The 23,956-nt window shown below is 46.2% G+C and overlaps 1 long non-coding RNA gene across 1 annotated transcript; it reads left to right on the forward strand.

Moving 5' to 3' along the window:
- The first annotated feature begins 5,933 nt into the window (after positions 1-5,933).
- On the forward strand, positions 5,934-13,382 carry LOC133341371 (uncharacterized). Its single transcript, XR_009755038.1, has 4 exons — positions 5,934-6,058; positions 12,162-12,176; positions 12,841-12,861; positions 13,372-13,382. It is a non-coding gene; the product is annotated as an uncharacterized LOC133341371 (long non-coding RNA).
- Positions 13,383-23,956: the final 10,574 nt, after the last annotated feature.

The following is a 23,956-nucleotide window of genomic DNA, read 5'->3' on the forward strand; positions in this document are numbered from 1 at the left end:
TATAACTAGAAAACTATAGACAGACATACAAGCAGACAAACATCACAAGGACACACAGAGAGAGGACACATATCGGCACAAAGAGAGGGGTCGTTTCTGTGACGGTCCCTTAAATATAGAGAGGGGGGCAGAGACGGAGAGAGGGAGGGGGCAGAGAAAATTAGCATATAAATGAGTGGACGGCAAAGTGCTGCTGCTGCGCCGGACTTGTTGTTGTTGTGACTGCCGTGTCTATTATCCCCGCAGCTTCCGAAGTGAGCGGCGCGCTATCCGGAATGGTGTACGCGCTCGCCGCTGCTCTGACCGTGGCCGCTGTGTGCGTGGCCGCGCTGAAGATCTTCCGCCTGCGCAGCGCCGGCGCCCAGTACCAACTTCTCGTCCCCAACGACGAGTGAACAAGGGGCGAGAGGTCGCGCACGATTTAACCAGGGGCTCGCACCTTCCTTCCTTCCTTCTGCCTAATTGCGCATGTATCTCATTGTTCGAGAGCAGCTCCGATCGCAAAGGCGACCTCTTTCGTGAGATCGAGAAGCGGGGTATGCTGTAATAACACTTTGATTGAAATGTAGTGGGATGGGAAATTCGCCACTCGACTTGAAATGAGTTTGTTAAGACAGGACAACATCAGCATCACGGCAGGTCCAGGATGGTGGTGCCCTGCAGCCTCTGGCCTGAGGGAGGCAGCACTGGCGATGTATTTGATTCCAGGATCTGGTAGAAAGAAGTGTCGTGTGTGGCTGTATGGGGGGAAAAAATCTGCGTCTTTGGAGTGAGTCATTTGCAAAAGTCTTCAAGTGACTGCCGCCACCAAGTGAACTCGTAAAGAGTAATCGAATGCCTTCAATTCCGTTGTAAAATGTTAAGGGAAGAGTGCGTAAATGTATTTCTCATTAAATAATTATTTTAAAATGTCGATTGCTGTGAGTGGAAGGTGCCCTGTGTGAAGAGGGAGAGAGCTGAGGAGTGCTTGCTCTGGGTGTGGTGTCTGTTCATGTCTGTTCATTAAACACACTTGTCTCTGCAAAACCTGTCTGCCTTGCTCTTTGTATGTGTGTATGTTGAACTTCCTTCGCACCGTACGTAGCCAACCGTGCTAATCGGAGGTGCCGGAACATGCAATCAAATGATCTCGTGCCAAAGGCACACGTACAGCCCTTTTGTCAATCTACTGCTGGATGAGGGCCACCCTACGCCCTGCGGGTTAAGGTCGCGGTGGTTAGTTTACCATAGTTCTCCACGCACATTCATTTAGCTATCGAATGTTGTCACACGTGACTACACAGTTAGAGCAGCACGTGTCACGTGTTAACCGGGATCACTGAAGATCCGGGCCGGACAACCGCAGCTTTGGATTCCCGGACATTCCGAGGGATTCGCTGCAAGAGGGGAGGTGGAGACACGGCAAGGTGGAGGCGGGGAGAATAGACGCGTGAACATTCAAAGACAGTCCAACACAATTGATGTTGCTCCACCGCCCCTGCTGACCGACCAACATGTAGCCCCGCACCATCGGGACAACTTGACTGTGCGCTCGCATGTGGAGGTGAACTCGTCCTGGATGGCCTTGGCGGGTGGTGGGACTGAACCCAGTGGGTGGTGGCACTGGTACCTGCGGGTTATCACTGGAATCGCCGGCCCGCCAGCGCAGATCCATCCGGAGTGCGCTGGTTCTCCGAGCGAACTCGTCACTTAGCCTGGCAGTGAAGCTGCTTGCGGTGCGGGCGCCGCGTGAGTCTGGCGGAGCGGTGGGACCCTTGCTCAGGCACAGAGTTGTGGCATTGTACATTTACAATGACATTGACATTTACAATTGTAAATGTTGTGGATTTATTCTTCAACACACCGGTGTGATGTACTTGTAACGAGTTGGCATGTTTTGTTTACGTGACAAACCTTACTAATTGGCTGTGTCGGGTGGTGGCTGGTTTAACGACACATTTATATATTTACGCGATCTAAATCCCCAAAAAACCTGTATTATGGATGATATTGGTCGCAAAAGCCGACGTGTTAAAGTGACAGTCTTGATTTGTGCCTCGGGGAGGTCTCGGGGCAGCTGTGAAGACGTCCTCCGAGTGAGAGATTTCTCTTCACTCATCGCGAGCAGATTCGAGCATCGTAGCCACGCCGTTTGAGACCCACTCAGGGCGGGGGAAATGCGCCCGTGGCTGTGATGAGAGACGATGTCACGACGCGAGGCTGCACTGGGGACATGTAGCAGGTCACGGTCTCCACGCTCTAGGAGGGCACACCAGCAATGGTGATGGCAGTTGGTGCAGCAAACGACGAATTAGCAACGAACACCGTGGGAGTCGCTCCTAAATATTCACTTTGAAAGAGGAAGGGCCAGGGTCTAAAGAAGATGAACCATCCCTGTTGATTCAAAGTTATACAAGGAGAGTATCAGGATTTGTTGAGTCGTGCCAGCCGATCTTCTATTGTTCCTGAGGCTTTTGGCAGTGTCAAGGGGGTTGCGTGGTGTGGACTTGAGGGTCATGGGGACAGCATTTTAGTGTTTTGTTGTTTTGTTTCATATTGTTTATGCATGCCTACCGAGGGTAGCTAAAACAGTGATATCACTTTCACGGGAAGGCCAATAACATGACGAGGTTTTTATTAATTAGAACACCAGATTTTCAGAGGTTACTCATAACAGCCCCACCTCGTGGAGATGTCACGAGCCGCCGCTGGTTAGATCGCGTAAATATATAAATGTGTCTTTGAACCCGCCACCGCCCGACACAGCCAACTAGTAAGGGTTGTCACGTAAACAGAACGTGGCCAATTCGTCACTAGCACAGCACTAACCGGTGTGTTGGAGAGCCAAGCCACAACATTTACAAACTGAGTGACGACGTTTCGCCAGTAATTACAACTGGCTTCATCAGGCGACAACCAGATTTTTGAAGACGTCCACCTGTTTCGTTCCTTATATAGAGGCGTAGGTGTCGGTGGCGTGACTTAATGAATGCATAAGTTTACAAATTCCTCCGAAACGAATGCATACGAGACATGCCACCTGACGATTGACACTAAAAAGAACATCTGTCACAGCAGCGTGCGTTTGAATGCATTCGAACATTCATCTGAAGCAAAGTTATCTCGACAGGAACTGAGTGCTCACGAACCGTGACCGCGTGTCATTTAAGTCGACAAGCAATTTCCAAACGAGCAGAAATATATTGTAAGCAGAAACAACGCAGGCATTCTGAAACTAATCTTCACCTGAGTGACCTTCCCCCCCCCCCCCACAGCTTTTGCGTGACCCCTTAAAGTCAGAGTCAGGGCTCACGCCCAGAAGGGTACAATCGTAAACGTTCACGACACGAGGAAATCAACTTGAGAATTCCCCCCCACCGACCTCCTCGAACGAAACACAACGGCGCAGAGAGAAGAGCTGAGAGCTGTCACCGGCGGTGTCCCGGGGTTGAAGCGGCGAGTTCTGGGTGAGGGGCAGCAGCTTTCTTTCCCTGTGCATTTGCATATCGCGAGAGAACTAAACTCAAAGCACAGCAATTAATTAGTCTTAGCCAAAGGGGCTCATTAGAACACGCGATAACAAGACGAGACGTTACCCGCCCCTGTCTTTTGACATCTGTGGAAAAGAGCTTCACAACTCATCTGATTCCTCCTGCAGTCTTGAGAAAGACAAAGAGTGCACCCGGAAAGAGGTCTCGTGCAGATATTTTGCATAGAAGCGGGGAGGGGAGATCCCCCGGGGCAAGGGCACCTTTTGTTCCCCGACGAGACGACGGTTGGCGGAATGCACCACTCACTCGTGGCGCAATGAATGTTCCAGAGTCTTTTGTCTTTGAGAAATGTGAACCTGGCCGCAATAACCACACTGATGTGTCGCTCAGGTAACTCTGACAACGGTGTACAAACATGACAACGCGTATGTTTGCGTGGCCAATTTCAACAAGAAACTTCGTTTTTTTTTTAAAACAAAGGTACCTCGCTCAGATCTGAGCACTCTACTCACAGAACGTGAATCATAATAACGGCTGCGACATACACAAAAAAAGTTTAAAGGTATTTTTAAAATGTCATTATTCTTTGTAATAGTATATATGTTGTGTGTCTCTTAACTATACTCTTTGGTTCTTTCGGTAAAGTCACGTAGGTATAAAAATAAAATAAATCACGACGAGGTATAAAAATAAAATAATCACGACGTTTCGGGCACAACACAAGCGTCGTGATTGATTTTATTTTATTTTTATACCTACGTGACTTTACCGAAAGAACCAAAGAGTATGGATTCCTGCAGTCACGAAAGCTTCAAATCAAGATTGTCTCTTAACTGTGATTCTTATTGTTAGCTTCAATGTTAGGTTACTAACACTTCGTCACGAATGGACCGGCACCTGAGCACGTGGCTGACACGTTGCTAAGGTAAGAACCCTGAAGTAGATCCCTCAGGCCCTCGGGGAACTGGTCTCTGGGTTGTGCTCAAGGCCAGGACCAAGACCACTCATGGGCAGGGCAGCCTTCAGATGCTGTGGGCCTCGCCTTTGGAACGACCTGCCTGAGGATCGGAGGGCATTAGAATTGGTGAATGTTTTTAAACGAAATCTTAAAACATACCTTTTTAAAATTGGCTTTTATTAAAATGCTTTTATTACGTGTTTATTATGCACTTTATGATACTTGTAATTAATTATGTGATGTGCTTTTTTAAAATGTATTATTCTCATCGTTATATACATTGCGTCAGTCCCTTCATTTAGTCCTGTAAAGCACTTTGTATTGCATTCTTTGCACGAATTGTGCCATATAAGCAAAGTTTGATTTGATTTTTATTTGATTTAGGTAAGGCCCACTGAGCTGTGTAGCTCTTTCTCAGAAGTGGCCTGGTCACAAATGATAACTCGACGAAGTGGCTGATCACCGTGTGGAAGTGTATAGTAGCCAAACACTCTAAACGCGTGTTTATAAACGTGGAGGGAAAACCCGGAGGACCCGGAGAAAAATGCACGCGACCACGGGGAGAGACATGCAAATTCCAAATATACAGCAGGCGTCAGGGTCAGGATCGAACCCACGACTTCCTGCACGCCGAAACGATCACTCCCTCCTTCCTTGTTGAACCAATTCTACAATATTTGCACCCTTGTTATTGTGCTAAAGTAGGGGTCCGGCAACCCAAATAACATGATGAGATTGTTTTTTTTATTCGGTAAAAATAAATCAATATTTCAGGAGCCGGTGAACGCGAGAGACGGTGGTGGTCCTTAATAATTATTAACGCGTCACGAAGCAGTTCCTTGAAGAGCCCCCAGAGCAGCACCAGAGCCGCAGGTTGCCAACCCCTGCACATGGTACACTGGACTCCCATGGTAAACTGGACTCCCATGGTAAACTGGACTCCCATGGTAAACTGGACTCCCATGGTGAACTGGACTCCCATGGTGAACTGGACTCCCATGGTGAACTGGACTCTCATGGTAAACTGGACTCCCATGGTAAACTGGACTCCCATGGTAAACTGGACTCCCATGGTAAACTGGACTCCCATGGTGAACTGGACTCTCATGGTAAACTGGACTGCCATGGTGAACTGGACTCCCATGGTAAACTGGATTTCCACGGTAGCATCCTCCTCTTCGTGGATGTTTTGCTCGAATGTTTAAACGTCCGTTTCAACTCGAACGCGGCACAAGATTGTCCCTCTGCCATAGCAGCACTCGTCTATAGAAGCGTGGGGAGAGGGGGGGGGGGTCTAAACCCTTGGAATAGCTGAACAGTGCCACAAGAAACACGCATCTCATGACTCGCGACTACAACCTCGATCTCGCTAAACCTCCCACCACCGTAATCACCGATACGATCACCACCACCACCTCCTTCTCCGCCACCATCACCACCACCATCGCCGCCACTTCCTCCGCCCTGCGTATATAAGGGCGAGAGAGAGAAGACCGGTGGTGATTAGAGTTTCTGTCACAGTGTGACGAGAAATTAAGCGTTCAAATCATATCGTTCACAGTCGCCATGGGGCACCTCCTCCAGCCTCTGTTGATCATCACCTGCGTTCCATGGCTCCTCGGATTCACGGGTGAGCATTGCATTGCAGCGCATTGCAAATGCGTTATACGTACACATCCACGCACGCATATACATACACATTATACAGCCACATGCACCTCCTCGTTCTCTTCCATAGGTATACACAGCATTGAATTTGGAACATGAGTTAAACCACATCCTGTAATACAGTACTTAGCACAGCGTTGAAATGCGCGTTAGATATAAATTGAAACCAAAATCTACTTTCATTTCCTTAGCATCGTTCGCGTCGAAGGTGTATTAAACGAACCGGGGTGCCGTCACGCCAAGTCACGGCTCGAAAATTAAGTTGTCGGGCACCCAACGCTGTGCCCACACACTCGACACCTAAATTTGAATTTTCTCGGCAGTCGTCGTGACGAAAGTGTCGAGTTGTGTTGTTGTCCGAGATGAGATATAGTCACGGAGTGCGGTCGCGGCCTCCTCGCACCGTGACGCCTGCAAAGGGGCGCCAGGGGTCAGGGGTCGGCAACCACAATAACAGGAAGAGCCAAAGAAAGCTGCCTCTTTTGTGGACCAATCAGTTTCAAAGACAATGCAAATATTATCAAAATATGTTTTTGTTTGCATTCTGACCACAAGTCTTGTGGTTAATGCAGATATGATTCCTTGTAAAAGGTTTCAGTTTGGTGTTTTAACATCTTAACGCCTGTTTTGTTGCCAGAAAAAAGGGGAAAACCTATTCTCATGAAGAGCCAATTTCTTCTAATTCTTCTCCATATTCCGAAAACACGCATCAAACATTTCAGACAGGTGGATAAAACAAAATAATTAAACACAGGTGGCTGTGGTACGAGTAGATATACAAACACCTGTGCCCTGCTTAGCTCAGAGCTTAGGCCCCATTTACAGCCAATTAAACCAGAGGCCTAAAGCAGAGCCTACGAGTACGCGGTCTGTAATCCAGCACTGTGGATGCAGCGAGGATTGGTTGATCGCATAGATGTTGTGAAACTTCCATCCCGTGGGCGTCCAGGAGGAGCCTTTGCCTGGCTTGCCAGGAAAAGTCGGTTCAGGAAAATTGTGGACTCTGCCTGTTGCCTCTCCACGAGATAGAGTGTTTCCCCCTCGCACACGTCGGCGTTCTCCGGGCGCTCCTGTTTCGTCCGACAGATAAACACCCATTGATTGTCCGGTAACACCTTGGTATATCGAGGACTGCAGAGCTTGGGAATTCGTTGTCATTGCTGGCTGCTCACCGCGTGGCTGCCGCTGCCGCCGCCGCCTTCCCTCGCCTGTGGTTTCTCCTCCTGGTGCCTCACAGTCGTTCGCTCCCTCGCTGTACGACAGCGATTATTATGATTGATTCTGGGATAGAGTATGTCCTCATCGCACGCATGAGTCTTCTCCTGGAGCTCCCGTTTTCTCCCAACATGTATTGACACTTATTAATTGGTCGATAACATCTTCATACGTAGAGAACCATTGAGCTTTGGCAATTATTGGCGCCAGCTCGTTGCCTGGCTGCTGCTGCTGCCTCCCAGATTTTCCTGTCGTTCCTCCATGCACCTAAGAGTCGCTCTTCGCGAGTGCGTGAATACTGTGTGGTCTGTCACTATTTTATTATTTCCTTTGTCGTTGCAGCCTCATCAAATATATGTACACATTTCCGTTAAGAAGTGCAAAAACATTATTCAAATGTAGCAATGTAATGATAACGTGACATATGCGAATTACCGTTCTATTTAAACATCCAAAGTTTAAATGTATCAGGTTTACAATGTTGAACTTAACATGTTTTTCTACAATAATAAAAAAAAGTATTTGAAAATAAATTAATAATCGATAGAACTGACACAAAAAACTGAATTTAGCAAACATCAAGCGAGTTTAAGTCGAAATAATTGACACGCGACACATTTCATAACAGTGATATAATCAGGATACGATGATAAAAGACGCGAAGAAGAGTTTCTCAACGTATCCATAATAGAGGTGTTTTGGGTTAGAGCGCATCAATATAAATGTGTATTTAAACCCGGAACCACCCGACACGGCCAATTCATAGGGTTTGTCACGTAAACAAAACGTGTCAATTCGTTACTAGTACAGCACACCGGTGTGTTGGAGAGTAAACCCACAACATTGACAATTCGAGTACGACGTTCGCCGGTAATTACAACCAGCCTCATCAGGCAACAGCCAAAGTTTGTCAACTTCCAGTAATCGTTAATGTAAACCCAGCACGTGTTACACAGCGAATGCCATGAGGCAGGAATCAGGGTGTGGGTCAGGCAATGGTGCTTTGTTCAACACCTCCATGCCTCTAGGCTGGTGCACACCTGTGGTTCACACCTGTGGTGCACACCTGTGGTTCACACCTGTGGCGCACACTAGTGGCGCACACATGTGTGCGCACACATGTGTTGCGCACACATGTGGCGCACACATGTGGCGCACACCTGTGGTGCACCCCTGTAGTGCACAACTGTGGCGCACACCTGTGGGAAGAGTTTGTGCAGTGATATACAACGGAGAAAAAATACTGTTAATAGTAATACAGGTGGTGTGGGCAGGTAAAGATTACTTCAACTCATCATGCTATTACATAGAATTCCAACGGCACGCACAACTGCTCGATAAAACACGCAGTCTAAGAATTTGCGGGTGGGAGATATTTGGAGTTATTCCTTAAACCGATTCAACTCCAGAATTCTTCGTTGATGAGGAGTCAGCGGGATTTTGATGCAGCTGAAACCTTTGTCACAATCTCGCATTGACATTTATATGGAAAGGCGTTTCTCCCGAATTGATATTTCCAAGGAAAGAGTGGCCAGGCCTCACCATGGATTTACTCTGCTGACTTAATTCCCATAACACAGTCCTCATTTCTCTTGTTTAGTTTTATTATTAATAAATCATGTTTATTAAAAGCACGACTTATAGCACAACAATATTTCTAGAATTGGACACAAGGTTCGATTGAAAACTCAGATTCTTGAGATAGTTTGATGTACGAGTCAAGCCCTTTATCTCCAGTGCCACGCAGGCAGAAATACTAAATAGCACAGAGTTCAACATTTAATGCCAGCCAAAACCTTGCTGCATTCATGACAATGCAATTCAAAATCAGAATATTGATTTATACTGGAGGATTCTTATGAGCTATAAAACTATTCGTCACCGATGTCCAATTTGTATTGATATGCCACGATGGATGCGTTGACATGCTGGGGCAGAGGTCAGGGTGTTCTCGCCTGATTTAAACATCTTTTTGTTTAAACAAAAATGTATTTTACCACTTCCCCATCTACATTTCTGAAATATCAGTCGAGTAAGCGTTGCGTCCCTGCACATTCCACGCATTCTATAAAATACAAAACCTAACATCTGACTCCATTGTTCACTTGATGTTTTCTTACACGTCAGCCAGACAAACATATCTATACCATCTCGTCACGCAAACATCTTCACTACCGTCAGCTTCATGGAAATTTACCCAAAGCGTGTAAACATAAAATATGATGGTGATGTTGATAAGCCCATCAACAGAGGGAAATGCCTGCAAGCTGAAAACGAATATAAATTAACAACACTTAAAGGTGTGAGCACAAACAGCAGGGTGGCATGATTCTTGTATGCATCGCCCTGCTGTGATGGGGTTTCCATAGCTGTCACCCCACACGCTGACTCTGTATTCTTGGACAGGGACATTGAGTTTTTAGGTCCATACGGCATATAGCAGTTTAAATACGGGCACAACAAAAATAATACGGCCAAATAAAAAAAAGTGTATTGTTTAACCCTTCATAATTTTACGTGTTTATTGTTGTACAATTACAACATGAGTGTGCGCATCCACATATCAAGCAAGCATCAGCATGCAAGATCATAGACAGTAGCATAAGTAGCATCATTGACACCAATTAGAAAAATTAATACGTAAAACACTTTTTGTTTCGTAACATAATTTATGTCTATTTGTTTGTGTTTCTCCCTCGTATTGGGACTTTGTAGGATGAACGATGAGATGTATAAGGGGCACGGGGTGACCAATAAAGGGTTGTTACAGCTATGGTTTTCTCAAATCTTTTGCCGTCGGGCTGGAATCGAACTCGGCCTGCCGGGGGTCCGGTGCGCAGGGCGCTAACCTCTCCGCCACCGCTCCCCACGACTCGTACACCAACACCACTACCCCGCCGTTCGCCACCAAGCCTGTGCCAGGCCAGGTGCACTCCTAGGCTGTCGCGTAAAGTGTCGCTGGCTCGCTGCTGACAGGAAGAGGTCTCGGGACAGACCCAGGTGGTGCCATGGGTTGGCCGACTGAGATGGCCGGCAGCTGCACCACCACCAGCTGTACCCCCCACCCCCCTTACTGTGCCGACTTGCTGCACTTTATCGCCCGACGCAGTATTAGTAGCAGGGATTTCGCGACCAATATTATCCATAATACAGGTTTTTTGGGGGGTTAGATCGCGTAAATATATAAATGTGTCGCTAAACCCTCCACCACCCGACACAGCCCATGAGTAAGGTTTGTCACGTGAACAGAACGTGCCAATTCATTATTAGTACAGCACACCGGTGTGTTGGAGAGCAAATCCACAACATGCATAATTTGAGTACGACGTTTCGCGAGTAATTACAACTAGCTTCATCAGGCTGTCGCCTCACTAATTAGCTGTGTCGGTTGGTGGCGGGTTTAACGACACATTTATAAATGTACGCGATCTAACCCCCCAAAAAAACCTCTATTGTGTACTCGACTCTATGTCGACGTTATGTTGTACGGCACGTGGCCAACCGCGCGAATCACAGGTGCGGAGTGGTGGAAGGAAAACAAAGTGAAGCACAAAGGACAGGTCGCGTCTCGCGGCCGGGTTCACGTGCGGGCGGACAGGCGACAGCTGAGGACACGGAACGGAGATTTAGCCGCACAAAGCCCCGACAGCGATAGAAGACCGCTGACTCGAAACGCCAACCCGGGCATTATAAACTTCCCCGGTTCTCCTCTCACTCAGTGCCGGATTATCCAAGTAGCAAAAGTAGCTACATATGATGCTACGGGCCCGCACTTTCAAGGGCCCCGCGCTAAATGCTTTAAACCTAGAAATTCTGGTTCAGTGATTCAGAACTTGCTCTATACCGCCTTCAACTTTTACGAACGACTGGGTGTTCAGGTTAGCGATTTGTGAAATGAAAAAATACAATTACTTTACTATGCAAGTTAAACATTTGTGTTTTAATATTCATGTTTTTTTAGGGCCCCTTTGTAACAAATGAACCTCATGGCGGTACCCCGGGGTACCATAGCACCCCGGCTCTCGCACAATGTCCGTGATGCAGTCGTTTTTAGTCTGTTGATGGTCGGCGATGCGGCAATCGACTCATCTCGACGAGCTGTACACGATGCACCACTACGGTGCGTACCGCGAGCGTTCAAAGTTTCAGTGCTAACGTCCTCGCTGCGTTTCAACATCGCGGAGTGGCACCGGTTTTGGATTGATTGGTACCCCAGTCGCAGAGTTAAGTACACCCCTGGAAAAAAAAGTGTCCCAGAAATAAAATATTTAATTGCCTCAGTCAGTTTGTATTATTTGGTATCCAGGGGTACCGCCATGAGCATCATTTGGTACAGGCCCCACACGAGCTTTATCCGGCACTGCTCCCACTGCTTCCCGCTCGGCCGATTACTTTAAAATCTCGTGGTTGACGGCGATCTCCCGCATCGCAGAGTCTGTGGGTGTTGTAGCTTGTCGCGTCGTTAGTCCCCAAGGCAGTACCGGGTAGGTTTTTGTCGGCTGAGTGCGGATTCCCCGTAATGCTTGTGAACAATGACCTCAGGTAGCATGAGGGCGTCTCATGACTCGCTACATACTCGGCTAAAATGTTTATGAATACATACTCGGCTCTTTTTCACGTACCTGTCAACCCCTAATCAGTGCCCACCTTATTACAGACCAATTCAAACCTTACTAACTGACTGTGTCGGTTTAACGACAGATTTATATTTATGCGATCTAACTCAAAACAAAAACCTATATTTGGTTAATATGTAGGGGAAACGCATTTTATGCAAAACAAAAACATCATGGTTCTGATAATAATGCATTTGTATCTTGTCTCTTTCAAATGAACCCGACCTGGCACAGCTACAACAAATGCTCGTAAGTACTCATTATTAACATCATCTCTGCACGTCATGATAGATTGTGGCACGAGGACAACCACTGTTAAGCTGCAAGTCACCATTATTCAGGGTCTTGAGCCTGTCCACAAAATTGTTAATTTTATTGACCTCACAATGAAGGCCTGAATGAATCCCTGTATGCCAATAAACTTGCAATGTTATGACTAAGTCAAGCACTAACCACTGTGCCATGCTGCTGGAGTATAGAATGGTGTACTACTGGATTATGGAGTAAATAAACTGTATTTATATTCTGTAAATAGGACTTGGTCGTTCAAGTATGAAGAACAACACATTGCCAGAAAATGTACATTCCATAGATGTTAATGGGTTTGGTCTGTTTTAAATAATTATCACTTGGTGCGGCCCTGAGCACTGCTGCTGCTAACCCCTGACAATCGCTATCATCTCTGTGCGATGCTTCAGTCAGCTCATTAGTTAGTAACCAGTGAACTCAAGTCAGATGTAGCAATTAGTCATGTCGGCAACACATTTTATTCACAACACTACTGCACATTGGAAGGCCCTGGTACGGATCGCATTGTTTTGGACACGTGCTTTTGAGATTATCCACAACAATGATACAAAGACCCAGCTGATCATTGTGTTTGTCTTTTTCATGCCTTCACATTCGTCTGCAGAATCTTCTACTGACTCCACCTGTAAGTCATCACGCTCACACGTGACTCACAGCACCACGTGCTGGTACTGGCAGCGCCACTGTTTAGGCCCAGCCTCATGAGCAGTGCCCCAAGCTTGGGATGTCATCTTCAGGGATTGAGCTTCTTGCAAGTGAAGACGTGATCTGACACCTACATTCTTCCCTCACCTGATACTTCTACAACAACGAAAGCACTCCTTATTAAATTAACAAAATAATACTGTAGTCGTGTGACCATGTACAGTACATGATAAAAACAAACAAACATACATATGATTGACTCACAGAGTTTATAGACTATTCTGAGACGATCCTGGCCATAGTTTTGGCAAAAACTGAAATGTTCGCATGCAACAGGCAACCAGACGGGCACATTGATAAATCAAGCATAGATGGCACACTGTATACCAAGGTAATAAATACGTGTACATATGATTTTGTATTGCCATATGATCGTAATATTAATGTATTTGTACTTTGTCTCTTTTCACATAATCATGATCTGATTCAGCTACAACTACTCGTAAGTAATAAAAGTCAACACAAACATCTCAGTGCATGGTATGGGTCATTGTATAGAGAAAACAACAATTCGTGCTAACTGACCATGAATTGAGTCTAATTATATTGATCTCAGATTGATGACCAGTCGAATTGTTCCTTGCATGGGATTTATTTTGCTACTTTTTGAGTCAAGCACTCTAGCCACTCCTGTTAGATTAGAGAGTTTGTGTATTTATATTCTGCTGTAAATACGACTGGGTAATTCAAGAATGAAGAACAACCCCTTGCTAGAAAATATCCATCCCATTGATGAAAATGGGTTTGGTCTGTTTTACATATTTATCATTTGGGGGAGCCCTTAGCAGTGCTGCTGCTAAGCCCTGACAATCGCTATCATCTCTGTGCGACAGTGGCTCATTAACAGCATTCAGCTCATTAGCTTGTAACCATTGTGAAATCAACAAGCCAGCCGTAACAATTACAGTCGTGTACGTTATATATCTAGTTCACAACATTACAGCACAATGAATGGCCCTTGTATATCATGACACTGTTTTGGACAGGTGGTCTGTATTACATATTTAGTGGCATCGCGGGATGTCACTACGCAGTGCCGGCCTTAGAGAGGCACGGCGTGCGGTGTCACGACATCGCGGACACCACAATGGTGTGGGTGCAGCACCGGCCCTAGATGGGCTCGGTGAGCGCCGATTGATAGCGCTGGGTGGCGCCACGCTTGGCGTGCAGTGCCAGCCCCTACAGGACAGGGTGTGGGAGTGCCGGCTGTAGAAATGAGGTTACTAAAGGCCATGGCACTTTGGTTGACCCGAAAGGACACGTGACCAGTTAAGTCTACAAAGGGGCCCCAAGTGGGGGCTAGGGGGGTCACTTGGTCGGGGTCCAGATCCTGCTCGAGGATTCTGGAAGGTGGTCGTGGCCAAACGCGGAGCCAGCCACGCCGCAGAGGATCTAAGCCGGGTCCCCCAGAGGGACCGGCGTTGTTGTTCATCCTGAAGAAACCTTCGTCTACGTTCTCCGAGTCTCCAACACGTGGACCTGGACCCGAGCTGTGGTCCCGGTCCATAGTAGCTAGTTACGTGGTAATTAGTGTAGTTAGCCTGGTGGTCACCACCATAGGTTATTCTGTTAAGGGGCAGTTACCCCGTGTGTTGGTGTTAAATAAATGTGTTGCCTCCAAGTGTACAGCTGCGACTCAGTTGAACTCACGACACATATATTCAGGTTTTGAGATGCTCTATAACAATGATACAAGGACCATACTGATCACTGTGCTTTCGTCTGTTTCATGCCTTCACATTCATCGTTTACAGAATCTACTACCCTCTTATGTAAGTCCTCATGCTCACACGTGACTCACAGCACCACTTACTGGTACTGGCAGCGCCACTGTTTAGGCCCAGCCTCACGAGCAGTGCCCCAAGCTTGGGATGTCATCTTCAAGACGTGATCTGACACCTACATTCTTCCCTCACCTGATACTGCCGCAACAGCGAAAACGCCCCTCATAAAATGGACTAAATAATACAGTAGCCACGTTACTTTGTACAGGACTAGCTGTACTACCCGGCTTCGCCCGGGACTTGGATCCACCACGCCCGGCCGCCTTTGTCTCCCAAGTGCCGATGTTAATACGCCACACCAGTTACTCGTTTGAGGCTGAGTCGACCTAGGGGAGGTTCAAATAATCGTCACCGGTGGTGGCCGTGAGCGGGAATCGAACTCGGTTCGCCGGGTTGGTAGCGCAGCGTAGCGTTAAGCACTACACCCACCGCTCCTCACACACCACACACGCACAGACACACACACAGACACACGCAGACACACACAGACAGACACACACACACACAGACACACAGACAGCACGCTAAGCACTACACTACCGCTCCCCACACACCACACACGCACACACACAGACACACACACAGACACACACACAGACACAGACAGCACGCTAAGCACTACACTACCGTTCCCCCTACACAACACACGCGCGCGCGTCCATAGGTACACATACACGCGCTTGCTGCAGACACACACGACTTTCAGGGTGCGTAAGGCAGTAAACGACTGAAATAATAAAGCGGCAATGCTGTGCGAGGAACGCCTTAGACCAGCAACACATTTGTGTAATGCGAGCGTAAACACACAAACACATACAAACACATACACACACATACATACACACACATACACACAAACACATACACACACATACACACACATACAAACACACAGACATACACATACACACAAACACACACATACATGCACACAAACACATACACAATACACACACACATACATGCAGACACACAGACAGACACGTAACACACATACATACACACACATACATACACAGAAACACATACACACACATACATAGACACACACATACATACACACAAACACATGCACACACGTACATACACACATACATAGAGACACGCAGACATACACATAAAGACATAAAAAAAACCCACATACATACACACACACATACACACAAACACATACATACACATACATACACACATACATAGAGACACACAGACATACACATAAACACAAACACACATACACATGACCCGGCTTCGCCCGGGACTTGGATCCACGATGCCCCGCCGCCTTTGTCTCCCCAGTGACGATGTTCACACACGACAGCAGTTACGCTTTTGAGGCTGAGTGGACCTAGGGGAGGGCCAGGTCCGTTTCAAATAATCGTCAGCGGTGGTGGGCGTGAGTTGGAATCGAACTGGGGTCGCTCAAGCAGCTTAATGACTGTTTGTACAAAGAACATATAAAGAATCGATTATAATAACCAGGCAAGAGTCCACATTATAGACTGCCAGTACACGCAGTCAGCTTCATAAGCAGGCTAGAGTGTACATGATACAGTGGCAGTACGCTCACCGAGCTTAATAAGCAGGCTACAGTGTACATGATAGACTGGCAGTACGCTCACCCAGCTTAATGAGTATTTGTACAGTGAACATTAAAGTAATCGATTGTTGGCGCGTTGGGTTTAAAAGTAATATTAATAGCACACATTGTGGTGGGGGTGTAGTGAAGAGTAGGAAAAACTTTGATGAATTTACCTCAGAGTGGCGTGGTGGGTGTCGAGGCCTAGTAGCGTGCAAAGCCTGCGGCCTCGCCTAAAATTGTCGGCTTGGAAAAGGCAGGGTACGGGTGGCGTTCCTTCCCCCCCCCCCCTAGCGCTCCAACAATACTGTGTAATGGCTATTATTTAATTAAATACGGAGCTTATGAACGTGGCGAAGGCGTGGCTAGCCGTTGGCAGGGGCAACCGCCGTCCAATGAAACTGCAGCCCTTGGCGAAGGCGTGGCTAGCCGTTGCCAGGTCCAATGAAAGCGGCGAAGGCGTGGCTAGCCGTTGCCAGGGGCAACCGCCGTCCAATGAAAGTGCGTATGGGCCAAAGTCCACACACACACACACACAGACAGACATGAACGATTTTATATATATAGATAACTCAAAACGCACTAATTACTCATTGTGTTTATAGACTATTCTCAAATGATCCTGTTTACAGTTTTTGCAAAACTGATTGCAAATGTTTATATTAGATTATAAATATGATTGCAGTATTGTCTAAGACAGACACCCAATTGTCCCGTGGGCAAACCTCTAACATACACTCTGAACCTGGGGACCTGAGTTTGATTCTGGGCAACAGCTATCACCAGTGAATGATATCTGAAGTGATCCTGGATGCCCCACTGCTTCACTCACCCACACCGACCAGCGTGGTGAGGTATGGTTAAACATGACCGACACAACGTTAAACATACTCTTTGGTTCTTTCGGTAAAGTCACGTAGGTAGAAATAAAATAAAACAAATCACGACGTTTGGATCGCAACACAAGAGATCCTCATCAGGTGGGACAACCACATTCAATAAAATGCTGAAGTCGGCGGGAGAGCTGCCGTTGAAAGAGGTTATATAGGTCAGAGAGGGGGGAGGAGGCAAGGGGGGAGAGAGAGAGAGGGGGTGTGTGGGGTAGGGGGGGCCGCGTGAGCGCTCGGGGAAGAGGAAGTGAGGCTGGGGGGGGGGGAAGTGGGCGGGGCTAGAAGTGGGAAGTTGGGGAAGAACAGATGAAAAGGGTGCTAGTAAACCGGCAGGTAATGATGGAAACAACATCCAGTTAAGGCATTGCCTGGTTGATAACATACTTCCAATGTTCTTGGTTCTTTCGGTAAAGTCACGTAGAAGGGAAGCAATAAAACAATAAAAATAAAACATAATAAAATAAAATAATTCTCACGACGTTTCGGCTACAACGCAAGCAGCCGTCCTCAGGTGAGGACGGCTGCTTGAAACGTCGTGAGAATTATTTTATTTTATTATGTTTTATTTTTATTGTTATATTGCTTCCCTCCTCAGGTGAGGACGGCTGCTTGCGTTGTAGCCGAAACGTCGTGAGAATTATTTTATTTTATTATGTTTTATTTTTATTGTTTTATTGCTTCCCTTCTACGTGACTTTACCGAAAGAACCAAGAAGATGGATCCCTGCAGTCACGAAAGCTTTAAATCGAAATTTATACTTCCAATGATTGTTCAATTTGTATCATCTTCTCGGTTAAAGTTTTGTCTTTGTTTAAATATCTGGATGGCTTCATGAACAAACGTTTGATAGTAGCCCGAGCGTTTGCAGAGTACCTTGGTCTCGGAAAAAACAATATCATGCGAGCCCACAGCGTTTTAACAATGGTCAGCTACGTTAAACAATCACAAATTATAAACAAAACGTAGCTCACCCTCCGTCAAAGCACGGCGTGAGAATGGGCAGCGAAGCTGAGTGGGTGCAATGAATGGAAACTCAGAGCCGGGTGTCATCAGCGTAGCAACGATGGCCACTGCCGAACTGGAGATGATTTGGCCAAGTGGAAGGAGACGTTGTGAGGAGAGTGGAGGACGAAGGCGGAGCCTTGTGGTACACCACAAAGCAACGTTTCCCAGGAGGTGGGGGCCATTGTATTGAAGCATCGAGGAGCGTTTGAGACGGGACAGACATTTCCAAGGTTGTTGGGGCCCGTCGTGAGTTGTGTTAGGACGCCAGTGACCGCAATCGTCTTAAGGGCTGGGGGAATGGTACCGGATCACATGGTGGATTTGACAAGACTGGTAATGTAGGGTGCTTTGTGGATAGACTTTGTGAGTAGAGGACCAAGCATAGAAGAAAACGTGTTTTCTTTTACCAGAAACAGAATCTTTATTTATCCTGGAGAAATTCACAGATGTTCAGTAGGGGCGGGTCGGAAAGTAACATAATGAACATGTCTGTGTGCCTGTCTTGCCAATGAATACATCTGTGTTGTCAGTGGAGCAATTGGCACCACCAGTTAAATCGATGCAATGTTGGTGCTCTCAGATTCACAATTGAGATGTTTTTTGCAGTGAGTGTACATTGCATAATATCATTGGTCACGCTACTGAAAGTCATCTGTGTCACCATCTCATGTCTTCATCATCTGATGCAGTATCTACCATGACCCCTCCTTGTAAGTTTCCTCTCCCACTGCAGTTCCATCAGCTGTAAACTTGTCCTGTGCCACATGTAGCAAATAACCCAGGAGTAGTCATTGGAATGCGCATATCCTACAAGTCCTACTCACTGGGCTTGTAATGATCTCCCCGTCTCCTCCATGAAATATGCAATGAATTGTCACAATTCGATTAAATAATTCTGCATCTTTGCACGTTATGCTGTCTCCTTAAAACATGCCTCTCTGACTGTTCAGTTTTTTTGGTCAGTTAGCCTAAAGCAGTGGTTCCCACTGAGTGTGGTCTCCGCTCCACCACTGAGTGGTCTGCAGGGCTGTGATATCACCGCAGGTTGATCCAGACAACAATGACACTGTTGATCCCTTTTGTATCGGACATTAATTCATAGTTTTGATATTCAATGTAAAAATAAAGTTTGGGAAAACTACCCTGACTCAACTTCCGTAACCCTAACATCCAAATGCCCATCCCAAAAAAAACCGAACAGCTGCGTTTAAAAAAAGACATGTTTCTTATGTTCCGGTGTTATGAATCATTTAGTATGAGTGGTGTTTAGAGAGAGAAGTGAATGAGTTGTGTCACCAGGGGTGCGGGGGTGGCTGGGTGGTGATCCGCGAAAAAGTTTACATCGGCTGAGTGGTGCGGGGGCCACACAAGTTTGAGAAACACTGCGCTGAAGGAGGCATTACATTTATTTTGGATAGTCATCAAGTTGTAAATGCACGATTTGATGCACGTTTCTTGAGTGTGACGGTCATTAAATGCGTAAAGCTGCTGCAATGATGAATAATACAAATAAATACTTTCATGCTCACCAGATGCGCCCATTCGGCTGGCTGGGGGTGGCTCCTCGTGTCAAGGCCGAGTGGAGGTGTTCTACGGCGGCGCGTGGGGCACGGTGTGCGATGACATCTGGAATCTGCAGCACGCCCAGGTCGTGTGTCGCCAGCTGGACTGTGGCTCCGCTGTTGCTGCCTTGTCCTATGCTTACTTCGGACCGGGCTCTGGTCAGATCTGGCTCGACAATGTCCAGTGCTTTGGCGACGAGCCTGAGCTCTCCTCCTGTCAGCATCCTTCCTGGGGGTTTCACGACTGTGGGCATCAGGAGGATGCCTCTGTCATCTGCTCACAAGGTACATTCAATGTAACGTGCATGTGTAACACTTTGCCTAGATGCCCTGTAAATACATGTCCACGACGCTTCTATGTAGCCCAATGGAAAGGGTCAAAGGACTTCGAGAAGAGATAATGAGATGTACACAGTTAGACATGAACAGTCTGCCTCAGCATCAGACCATGTTTCCCACCTGATGACGGACGCTTGTGTTGTGCCCGAAACGTGATTTATTTTATGTTTCTACCGACGTGACTTTACCGAAAAAACTAAATAGTATGGATTCCTGCAGTCACGAAAGCTTCAAATCAAGATTGATCTTTAGTATCATCAATTTGCAGTTTGAGGAGCCACAAATCACAGTCCGAAGGAAGGTGAAAGGTCCCTTTATGCTCTTGTCCAACTCAAGTGTTGTGTTCTGTTTTTCACCTTTTTTCTGCATCATCGCGAGATGCGATTTAAGCACCGGGTGGCATCATGGGGGATACCGTCTACGCCAGGTGCAATGAGCGAGCCCTGCTGTGACGCTGGGATTGAATGCATTGCTCCTACTTGATAGTCAACTATTTCATCATGTGCAGTGGTTTGGTATGCGATGGGTGACTCTTCAGGCTTTGTGATGCTCATTAACAATGATACGGGAGCCCTGCTGATCACTGTGCTTTTGTCTGTTTCATGCCTTCACATTCATCGTCTACAGCTACTACTACCCTGCCATGTAAGTCATCACGCTCACACGTGACTCATAGCACCATGACCTGGTACCGGTAGCGCCACCGTTTAGGCCCAGCCTCATGAGCAGTGCCCCAAGCTTGGGATGTCATCTTCAGGGATTGAACTTCTTCCAAGTGAAGACGTGATCAGACACCTACGTTCTTCCGTCACCTGATACTGAGCTAAATGATACAGTAGTCATGTGACCTTGTACACGATAACAAAAACAAGCATACCTATGAATGACTCAGTGTGTAGACTATTCTCAGATATCCTGGTTATTATTGTTATAAAACTGAAATGTGTTCTTGCAGCAAGCAACCGAAAGGGTACACGGAACAAACACGTATAGATGACACGTACACTGTATATAGGTGAAAAATACGTGTGTAAATATTAATTTATTATTGCAAATTGATTGTAATTTTCATATATTTGTACTTTGTCTCTTTTCAAATAATTACGATCTGGTTCAGCTACATCTACTGGTAAGTAATAATTGTCAACATCACTATAATCTCTGTGCATGGTATGGGTCATTGTATAGAGACAACTCCTGTTAACGTACCACAAATTGGTCCCAATTATATGGACCTCAGATTATTGATCGGCAAAATTGTTCCTTGCTTGGGATTTACATTGCAACTTTCTGAGTCAAGCAATCTAGCCACTGTGTAATTCTGCAGGCTTATAAAGTTTGTATATTTATATATAGATTCTGTTGTCTCTGGTGTGGACCAATCAGTTTCAAAGACAGTGCATAAATTATCAGAGTATTGTTGTTTGTTTGCATTTGACTGCAAGTATTGTGGGTAATGTAAGCATGATTCATTGCAAAAGGTGTCAGTTTTGTTGCCAGAAAAAAGGGGAAAAACCCTATTAGTATATTTTGGTACTGGCAAAGGAGGTCCCATTATGTAGCTGCTCACCCCGAGCTCTCATTACTCTGGTAGTGCGTTGTCTTTGAACTGTGCGCCTTTTGGCTTCATCTGGTCGAAGACCATATGAGACGAGGCTCTAAAGAAAGCTGTCTCTGGTGTGGACCAATCAGTTTCAAAGACAATGCATAAATGATCAGAGTATTGTTTTTGTTTGCATTTGACTTCAAGTATTGTGGTTAATGTAAGCATGATTCCTTGCAAAAGGTATCAGTTTTGTTGATAGAAAAAAGGGGAAAAACCCTATTAGTATAATTACAGTATTGTAGGTTACACATTTTGCTCACAAAACTACTACGTAAATAATGTCCCTGTAATGGATGACACTGTATGGGACAGGAGGTCTGTATTACATATTTTCCAGTTTTGAGATACTCCATAATGATACAAGGACCATACTGATCACTGTGCTTTCGTCTGTTTCATGCCTTCACATTCATCATCTGCAGAATCTCCTGCCATCACATGTAAGTCCTCATGCACACACGTGACTCACAGCACCACGTGCTGGTACCGGCAGCGCCACCGTTTAGGCCCAGCCTCAAGAGCAGTGCCCCAAGCTTGGGATGTCATCTTCAGGGATTGAGTTTCTTGCAAGTGAAGACGTGATCTGACACCTACATTCTTCCCTCAACTGATATTGCCATAACAGCAAAAAACCCTTAAAAAATGTACTTAATAATACAGTAGTCATGTGGCCATGTACAGGATAAAAAACAAACATACATATAATTGACTCACAGAGTTTATATACTATTCTGAGAATATCCCGGCCATAGTTTTGGCAAAACTGGACCGTTTGCATGCAGGAGGCGACCAGAAGGGCACATTGATAAATCAAGAATAGATGACACTTGCACTGTATATATATAGGTGAAAAATACGTGTGTAAATATGAATTTATTATTGCAAAATGATTGTAATATTCATGTATTTGTACTTTGTCTCTTTTCAAATAATCTTGATCTGATTCAGCTACAACTCCTGGTAAGTAATAAAAGTCAACACAAACATCTCAGTGCATAATATGGGTCATTGTATAGAGAAAACAACAACTCGTGCTAACTGACCATGAATTGAGTCTAATTATATTGATCTCAGATTGATGACCAGTCGAATTGTTCCTTGCAAGGGATTTACCTTGCAACTTTCTGAGTCAAGCACTCTAGCCACTCCTGTTAGATTAGAGTTTGTTTATTTATATTCTGCTGTAAATACGACTGGGTAATTCAAGTATGAAGAACAACCCCTTGCTAGAAAATGTCCATCCCATTGATGAAAATGGGTTTGGTCTGTTTTAAATATTGATCATTTGGGGGAGCCCTTAGCAGTGCTGCTGCTAAGCCCTGACAATCGCTATCATCATCTCTGTGCGACAGTGGCTCATTAGCAGCATTCAGCTCATTAGCTTGTAACCATTGTGAAATCAACAAGCCTGACGTAGCAATTACAGTCGTGTACGTTATATATCTAGTTCACAACATTACAGCACAATGAATGGCCCTTGTATATCATGACACTGTTTTGGACAGGTGGTCTGTATTACATATTTAGTGGTATCGTTGGATGTCACTACGCAGTGCCGGCCTTAGAGAGGCACGGCGTGCGGTGTAACGACATCGCGGACACCACGTGGTGTGGGTGCAGTACCGGCCCTAGAGGGGCTCGGTGAGCGCTGATTGATAGCGCTGGGTGGCGCCACGCTTGGCGTGCAGTGCCAGCCCCTACAGGACAGGGTGTGGGAGTGCCGGCTGTAGAAATGAGGTTACTAAAGGCAATGGCACTTTGGTTGACCCGAAAGGACACGTGACCAGTTAAGTCTACAAAGGGGCCCCAAGTGAGGGCTGGGGGTGGTCACGTGGTCCGGGTCCAGATCCTGCTCGAGGATTCTGGAAGGTGGTCGTGGCCAAGGAGCGGAGCCAGCCACGCCGCAGAGAATAGAAGCCGGGTCCCCCAGAGGGACTGGCGTTGTTGTTCATCATAAAGAAACCTTAGTCTACGTTCTTCGAGTCTCCAACACGTGGACCTGGACCCGAGCTGTGGTCCCGGTCCATAGTAGCTAGTTACGTGGTAATTAGTGTAGTTAGCCTGGTGGTCACCACCATAGGTTATTCTGTTAAGGGGCAGTTACCCTGTGTGTTGGTGTTAAATAAATGTGTTTGCCTCCAAGTGTACGTCTGCGACTCAGTTGAACTCACTACACATATATTCAGGTATTGAGATGCTCCATAACAATGATACAAGGACCATACTGATCACTGTGCTTTCGTCTGTTTC

The sequence above is a fragment of the Lethenteron reissneri genome, chromosome 2 (genome assembly GCF_015708825.2).
Source record: "Lethenteron reissneri isolate LAM-NWPU_2019-01 chromosome 2, ASM1570882v1, whole genome shotgun sequence".
NCBI classification, from domain to species: Eukaryota; Metazoa; Chordata; class Hyperoartia; order Petromyzontiformes; family Petromyzontidae; genus Lethenteron; species Lethenteron reissneri.